General features: G+C 42.8%; 1 pseudogene across 1 annotated transcript; it reads right to left on the reverse strand.

Annotated features, from left to right (window-relative positions):
* Positions 1 to 6,968: 6,968 nt before the first annotated feature.
* Positions 6,969 to 7,645, reverse strand: LOC103258402 (annotated as a pseudogene). The gene has a single exon (XR_504177.2). The product of XR_504177.2 is annotated as a ferritin light chain pseudogene (transcript).
* Between the last annotated feature and the right edge of the window lie 733 nt (positions 7,646 to 8,378).

An 8,378-nucleotide genomic window follows, 5' to 3' on the forward strand; every position in this document is an offset into this window, starting at 1 on the left:
ATTTCAAATGACAGTACAGTTTTTTGAAAAAATTTCTTTTTGTTATACATCATTCCATGAAGGATCTTTTTGTTCTACAGATAATTTTTATGATGGAGAAAGTGTTTCTTTTTTGAGTTTCAGCGGCCAGATAACGTGGTAACTCCTTGGCAACACATATTGCAAGGCTTGAGTTATTCTTTTTTCCATTCTTACTTAGTACCTCATGGAGCAAAACTAAATAAATGCATCTAGTGACCTTAAATTTATCTCTATATAGCTATATCTATCTATCTATAAAAACACCCATAGTTTGGTAAAGTTTAATTCTAGTGTTTGTCTTACAATAAGCTGTGTAAACATTTATCATGAAACCCAACGCCATCAAAAATAGAGTTGACTGTTGATTCAAGCCAGGATTAGCCTTGTTTATGGAAATAATAAAATACATCAGTATTTAGTGTTCGGTTGTACTCAATGAGCAGGCTCATTGAAAAGCCTGTGGGCCAGGCTTGATGGCTCAGCCTGTAATCCCAGCACTTTGGGAGGCTGAGGCGAGTGAATTGCTTGAGCCTGCGGGTTCGAGACCAGCCCTGACAACTTGGCGAGACCTCGTCTCTACAATAAATAAAAAATTAGCCGGGTGCAGTAGTGCACGCCTATACTTCTGGCTACTTGGAAGGCTGAGGTGGAAGGATTACTGGAGCCCAGCAGGTCGATGCTGGGGTGGCCGTGAGCATGCCACTGCACTCCAGCCTGGGCGATGGAGTGAGACTCCAACTCAAAAAAATAAAAAATAAAAAAAAAATGTGTGACTACTTGGAATCTAGTAACTTTATTTGTGTGTACGTATATATGTGTTTCAGTTTTAAAACAGGATTCTGGGCTGGGTGCAGTGACTCATGCCTGTAATCCCAGCACTTTGGGAGGCTGAGGCAGGAGGATTGCTTGAGCCCAGGAGTTCGAGACCAGCCTGGGCAACACAGTGAGACCTCATCTCTATTTAAAAAAGATAGAGTATTCTGCCTAATTGAAGTCAAAATGTATGTTATACTCTGGTTGTTCAACTTAGTGAGTATTTTTCATATTTCCCCCAACAAAGCAAGACAAAATGGAACTATAAACATTCCAAGGGAAGGAGCTATACAGCCTATTCTTTCTTGTTCATAGGCTACTCACCACAAGGGTACTCGAAGCCTGTTGATTGGAGCAATCTTGTCCATGCCCTGTGTAGGAACAAAATCACCATTGATGTTAGAGAACCATCTCCCAATTACTTTAGGATTCATATGTAGCTGCTTTATTGCGGGGGCAGGGGGAGGGATTTATTCATGTTCTCTATCTGCTTATCTTGTTTCATCATATCTAGATGCTCAGGGTCCATTTTCCTTGCCATGTCTCCTGTCTTCATCTTGGGTCTCCTGTCAGAGGATCGGTTGGACCACCGAAGCCAGAGGTAGCAGTGGCATTGTCAGAAATAAACAGGAAGTCTGTTCCTTGTCCTAATCCAGATACACATCAGCAAACACAGACTTAGCAGGAAACCAAGCTTTCAAGTAAAGCCAGTGAAGCGTGGAGGGGGAAGCATCAGAAATACACCCCAAATTGACTTGGCATCTGTCGCCTGGGACTGCCAGGGCTGCGAATGGAAAACTCTTGTAGATTAAAGGAGGGGAGTGCAGGCAGAGGGTGTATTTCATACTCACTGTCCTTTTCAGAATCCCTGCGAAATGGTTGACCTTAGAGGGGACTCTTGATGTTTCCGCCTAAGTCTTTTCAACCTGTTGTTCCTATTTACACTTGTGCTTTATGGATTCCTTCAGGGAGAAACGTTTTAAAGGAATACAGAAGGCTTTCCACCCCAGAGACACTCCGAAGGTGGCAGCTTAGGCAGATAGCTTTCATTTCTCTGTTTGTTATTTTCCTTCCAGGATGAAATATTTCTTCTTCCCTTGAGTGTCTGGATTTTGTGATCTGGGACATGCTCGGATTTAACAGTTTGAACTTTTAAAAATAATAATTATTTGAGGATATTCTGCTCTTTTATCTGTGGGAAGACTGGGGAATCTGGAGTTACTTCTGTAGTTTTTTAAAAGCTTAGCTTTCCTGAAGTGCTGCTTTTTAAACTATCATAAGTCAAATTTATCATGGGGATAATGTAATAAAGACAAATATTCAACCAATAATGAAAAGCTAAGTAAACGGGTATGTTTAAGCTCTATTATATGCAGGGGAGTACATTAAGGCAGATCTAAGAGACACTTTAATGGATTTAACATTAGCAATCAGACCTGGACTTGGTATAAATCAAATACCATCGCATTTCAGTCTAATGCACACCCACTCATTCATTAGCACCATTCAACGCAGATTATAAATATTAGCCAAGAAACCTTCAGTTCTTGAGATTCTTTCCACAGACACAGCAATAATTGAACAATAATGATGACAATTTTATTTTTATGAATCGCTACGGCTTACTTTTATTGATTTGCTCTTGGGCCTGGAGAAAGCTTCCTCAGCCAGTATACAACAGGAAATGGTTATAGCATTATCAGATAGGCCGTAAAGAGATAAATAAAATAAAGGGGGTAGGAATGATTGTGGGACTCGGCAAGCTGCTGATATAAGCAAGAATTACTCCCCTCACTCCCAACAATAGAGCAACTTAAATTACCTCCCCCTTCCCTCCCTGTTCCTTTCTCTTCTCTCAATTCAGTGAAAGGAAAATACTCTCAGGCTGTAAATGTACATTAACTTTGGAGCTGAACATTTTGGGGTTCTTGGTAGCAGCTGGAAGGAAATGAGTAGATGGGGATAAATGAGCCTGCTTAGACATTGCATAGAAAGGAGGGTGAAATCCCTCGGGAATATGGCCTTGCTCTGCCTTTGATGATATACAACATCTCATAACAAAGGCAGCATAGCCTTCTGAAAATATTCCATCCATGACTGTGAAAAGGAGCTGATCCTTCGCTGCCTGTCCCTTCCTCAGAACACAAGATGCCCTGGTGTTTTCGGTCAGTTCTCCCTGCCTTTTACCTCGCAGAGGTAATGAATTGAACATCTTGGGGCATCAGTAAAAAGTAAACACAGGCCGGGCTCGGTGGCTCAGCCTGTAATCCCAGTGCTTTGGGAGGCCAAGGTGAGGGGATTGCCTGAACCCGCGGGTTCGAGACCCACCTGGGCAACTTGGCGTGACCTCATCTCTACAATAAGTCAAAAAATTAGCTGGGCGTGGTAGCGCGCGCCTGTAGTTCCAGCTACTTGGAAGGCTGAGGTGGAAAGATCACCGGAGCCCAGCAGGTCAAGGTTGTGGTGGCCGGGAGCGTCCCACTGCACTCCAGTCTGGGTGACAGAGTGAGACTCCAACTCAAAAAAAAAAAAAAAAAAAAGTGAACACAGTTGTGAATCTACACATGTGTTTCCATGGCTGCTGTTGTTTTTCCCCCTTCTTAGTGACGGATTCCAGAGGTTTTATTTCACACTCATTCCCAGTAACAAACTGGATTTGCACTTGTGTTTATTCACTGGATTGAAACCTCACTATGGTTTTTAGTGAAAGGCACAAGAGTTAACATGCCTTTCAAAGTCTATCGGTCTTCTGAAAGTTCCATGCAATGAAGCAGACTGGCAGCTCTGGCCATGACAGAGGCGGTGGCAAGAGAAATTCTTTTTGCAGCTATTCTCTTATTCCCGATGGAATTTTCTTTCCTGGACAAAAAGTTCTGGATCAAATTATAGTGGGGGTGTGGATAAGCTGATGTCTCAGGGCTTGTTCAGCTTGTACATTTGCTGGTTCTATGAGTCATCCATGTCCCCATGGAAGGATGGGAGGCTGAGCTACCCCTGTCATTAGAGAACAGCTTCAAGCACTGTATTGATAGCTGCCACAACGCCACACTCTAGTTCATTCTCCATGTCACCTTTTTGATTACATCTTTAAGGTAAACCAGCCTCAGTATGTCCTTTCTCCAGAAAATACTTTTTTTTAAACTGCAGAGTTAATGAAACCATAGTTACAACTTAATGCTTAATAAATCCATAGATTTTAATCGAATGTTTTAAAGAATTCCAAGTCATTGGCAGCACAATGAGCTAACACGTAACAACTAGAAAAGACCTCAGATCCGGCAGTATCAAAAACATTCCCGAAAGTTCAGCACCGTATTTTGCAGTTACTAGAGAAAAGGAAGGCAATTTCTTGGTTTGTGTTCAGATGGGGAACCTTGTGTCTCAGAAAGAAAAAAAAAAATCACTCTGTAAACCAAAAATATTACAGCATCCACAACTTGTATCAAGCTTAATCACAGTTCTGTGATGGTTCACAAGGCTCTTTGAATGCACATGAGTTCAATGGGCTCATTGGTTTCTAAAAGTATAAAAGGGGACGATTATAAACATGACCAGTCTCAGGAGGGTGACTTAGGAAATGGAGGTTGGTGATTTCCAAGGGGACAGATAGAAATTCCTGAAATGGAATATGCTGTCCCCTCCCCAAGAGTGTTTATAAAATATAAAAGAGACCAAGGAGTCATTCCTTTATCAATAAAGTAACTTGAAATACTTACTGAGTACCTACTATGAGCCAGGCATTCCTCTGAATATTGAACAAATGAAAATGAGACCAATCTCTCAAGGATCTTACTCATTCCATTGGTGGGTGGGGGTGGGGAAACTATTAAACAAAAAGTAATTTCAGGTAGTGATAAATGATTAAAACTTCTGTGATAGAGATATGGAAGAGACTAAACAAGAAGGATAGTTTTATTAGAGACCATGAAGGCCTTATAATTCCAAATAAGAAATATAGACTTTCTTTGAAGAGAGAGAAAGACCATTGACATGATCTTATTTACAATTTACAAAGATCACTGTGGCAGCTTTATGGGAAATCTTCCAAGATTTAATAAACCCATGGAATAGCTCATTACTGTTTAATGGGAGACTGAGGATTTCCTATTCTTGATGAAAAATGGAATTCTGGTCGCTTTGGAGTTCAAGAAAGAAAACTTACTGATTTGGGGGCACAGATGGTGTTTCCATTTCTTTTGATTGTAAGTAGTTTTCTGGGAGGAAAAAAAAGGTTGTAGGGAGTGAATGACTGAATATAGAAACACAATTTAACAGCTCAGTTTAATTTTCTGCATAACACTATCACTGATCAAATAGTGGGCTCCAGGAAAGAGTGTCAGGAACTCTATGTATTGAAGCATTTGCTTTTGACCCTGGCAGAACAGAGGGGGTGACTGCAACTGTGGCAGTAGCTAATTGCAAAGTCTAGTGAAGAGTCTTATAACTAGCATGGTGCTTAGTGCCTAAAAGGTATTCGGTAGACATTGGCTGGATGAGTAAAGTCAGGATTATTAACCAAGGGCAGAAGCTTATTGAAAGGCAACAAGGAATTAGAAATAGGTTAAGAAACTTTGATAAGAGCAATAAACTCCCCACATGAGATAGGTTGTGGTCTGATAATTATGACCCTCTTTTATTCACTGTAAATGTGTGTGTGTGTGTGTGTGTGTGTGTGTGTGTGTGTGTGTATGTATGTGTGAGTATGTACACATCACTGATAGAAAAGCTTTAGGTGCCCAGGACAGAAGGCATTAGGCACACTGGCCTCCTCACAAAGGGAAGAGATTTGGGAATCCATTGGCCGCTATTGTTATCTACATATGCAAGGGGTTATCTGATTTTCTGGTGCTCCAGACTACTGATACGGGGCTTTTCTAGTGATGTGGGATATCCTGATATCTTTCCAGTTCTCAAATATTCAAATTCCACTGCATTCTCCCTGGATGCTACAAAGCAGTAATTAGAATCCAAGAGTTTAAGTGAGAGGGGGTACCACGAATGTCTTGCCTTCAGAGTTATGTGAGTATAATATTTGGGGTGTTCTGACAGGAGAACTGAACAGTTGGTGAGGAGAAGTCCAGGGATCTTTCCTTCTCTTCTCCAGGCTGAACCTAGCAGCAAAACCAATTTCTTCTTTAAGAGGTAGGTACTTCTATGATAGAGGATGCTGTAATTTTGAAATTTCATTCCCCAAATTTCCTTGATTGAATGAACGCCCCTTCTATGTTATTGTAAGGTGAGGAATTGAATGGTGATTTCACAAATTTGATAGGGGCTCCTGAAAAAAATTGTCATGCAGTCAATTTTCTTCAGACAACACGTTTATGACAGTGTCTCAGCTGGGCTCAGATGACAAAGTGCAACTCCACCTCAGATTCCAAGGCTTGGGGTTGGGGATACCAGAAAAGGACAACTGTCCCTTGCAGACCAATGTTTGTATGTATGTAGGCCATCAACTGGAGTGGTAGTGGCCAGGTGCTACCTTCAAATTGATGGGGACAGAGAATTTCCAGAAGGAAGATGGTGTGAAAAAAATGCAAACAGACTTGGTCCTGACTACTTGGCACAGAAACCCTAGGAGAAGGAGAGGTTTGAAGACTTTAAGTGGAGAAAATAGGGCTGAGTATGAAGAGGGGTCTCAGAGAACCTGGAAACAGGAGGATGAATAAGGAAGCACTGAAGTTCAGACAAACTGGGTTAGTGCAAGCAGAACTGGACTGAACTCTCGGCTGCCTTGAGGCTCACAAGGCCAGATTTCCTCTGAGGCTGTCCAGTGTTACACTGAGGCATAAGGGTACATGCAGGCCAAGAAACCCATGAGAACTCATTTTACAGAGTTTTAGTGGTCTTAGAGTTGAAAGGGACACCAGGCAAAGGGAACATCATTTAACAAACGAGGAGACCAGAGTACAGAGTTTTAGTTCAAGCCCAAGTTCCAACTGTTCTACTTCCCCCACGCATTCATTGGATGCTGGGGTTCTTTCCTTTTCTTTTTTTTCTGCTGCAAAAAGCTTTATTTTTATTTGGTCCAGGGTTTGGGAGAGGGCTCCAGGGTGGTTAAAAAGCTGCCTAGTGGCTGGAGGGGGAAGCCCTGATACTCTGAGAGGGCCCCCCCACCAGAGGCCGCTGGACTCCTAGTTGTGCTTGAGGGTGAGCCTTTCAAATACATACTCGTCCAGCCTAGGCTCGGCCTGGCCAGCCTGCGAAGATTGGTCAGGTGGTCACCCATCTTTTTGATGAGTTTCACTTCCTCATCTAGAAGGTGGTTCTCCAGGAAGTCACAGAGATGGAAGTCTGTGGATCCCAGGGCATGACGGTCCAAAAGGGCTTGGTTCAGGTTCTTCTCCAAGGTCATGGCTGCCTTCCCTGGCATCCAGGGTTTTACCCCACTCATCTTGAGAGAGCTTCTGGATATCCTGGAAGAAGGCGCGGCCGCCTCGCTGGTTTTGCATCTTCAAGAGATGCTTTTGCCGCATTTGCAGAAGTGGCCCCTGCTTTCCAGGGCCACCTCCTCGCATTGAAATAGAAGCCCAGAGGGAGGTAGGTGCAGGAGGCCGGCAGATGCAAGTTGACCATGCGATGGACGGCTGCCTCCACCTCGGTGGAATAATTCTGACGAACCTGGGAGCTCATGGTTGGTCGGCAAGAAGGAGCTCACTGCAAAAACGGTGGTCGCTGGTCCCAGAAACAGGAGGTGGCCGAGAAGGTGGTCTTGGAGGTTGCAAGTGGAGAGGAGATCGGAGGGCAGTGGGGGGCTGGAAGAGGGGAGTCCCCGGGTCTGCTCCGTCCAAACCCTGTTGAAGCAAGAGACAGATCCTGCGGGGCCGCCCAACGTGCTACCAGATGCCTTGGTTCTAAGGGACCATGGCACTGTGAAGAATTTTAAAACAGGAAGTAGCTTGGTCTGGCAGACAGGCATGAGCACACGTCTCAGATCTTCTTTTCAAAAGAAATTTATGAGGAGAAGAACCCTTGAGATCTACCAGTTAAGAAATTTTTTAGTGTAGAATACAGTGGTGTAAGCTCTATGGACAATGTTATACAGTAGGATCTCTAGAACTTATTCATGTTGCATGACTGAAAATGTATGCCCGTTGATTAGCAACTCTTCTTTTCCCATCACCCCCACCCCCATCCCAGCTCCTGGCAACCACCGTTTCATTCTTTGATTTTATCAACTTGACTCTTAGAATTTTATTTGTGTCAAAAATACAGTTTCCTCACAGGAAGTATATCAGAAATGAAGTTTATTGACATCAATAGGCCCCAAGGCAACCTTCTTGGAGGCAGAGAATTTTAAGATATTAGATAATTACTGTATGCTTTACTTGCCAGCAGTGTATATTTACAATGTCTTGGCATTGCATAACTAAGTTTTCTTTGTAAACAAAACAGAAAATATCAGAGGATTTCTGCAGTAAATAGAAAATTGTCTTAAATGGCATAGACATTAAGAATATTTCAACAAAACTGCATAACAGAGGAAGGGCAAGAAACAGGCCTTCCATGATCAGTGGGCTCAATGTTACTAATGACACCGAGGT

This window comes from Carlito syrichta, unplaced genomic scaffold (genome assembly GCF_000164805.1).
Source record: "Carlito syrichta isolate Samal-C Ts95f unplaced genomic scaffold, Tarsius_syrichta-2.0.1 Scaffold302089, whole genome shotgun sequence".
In the NCBI taxonomy this organism is placed as follows: domain Eukaryota; kingdom Metazoa; phylum Chordata; class Mammalia; order Primates; family Tarsiidae; genus Carlito; species Carlito syrichta.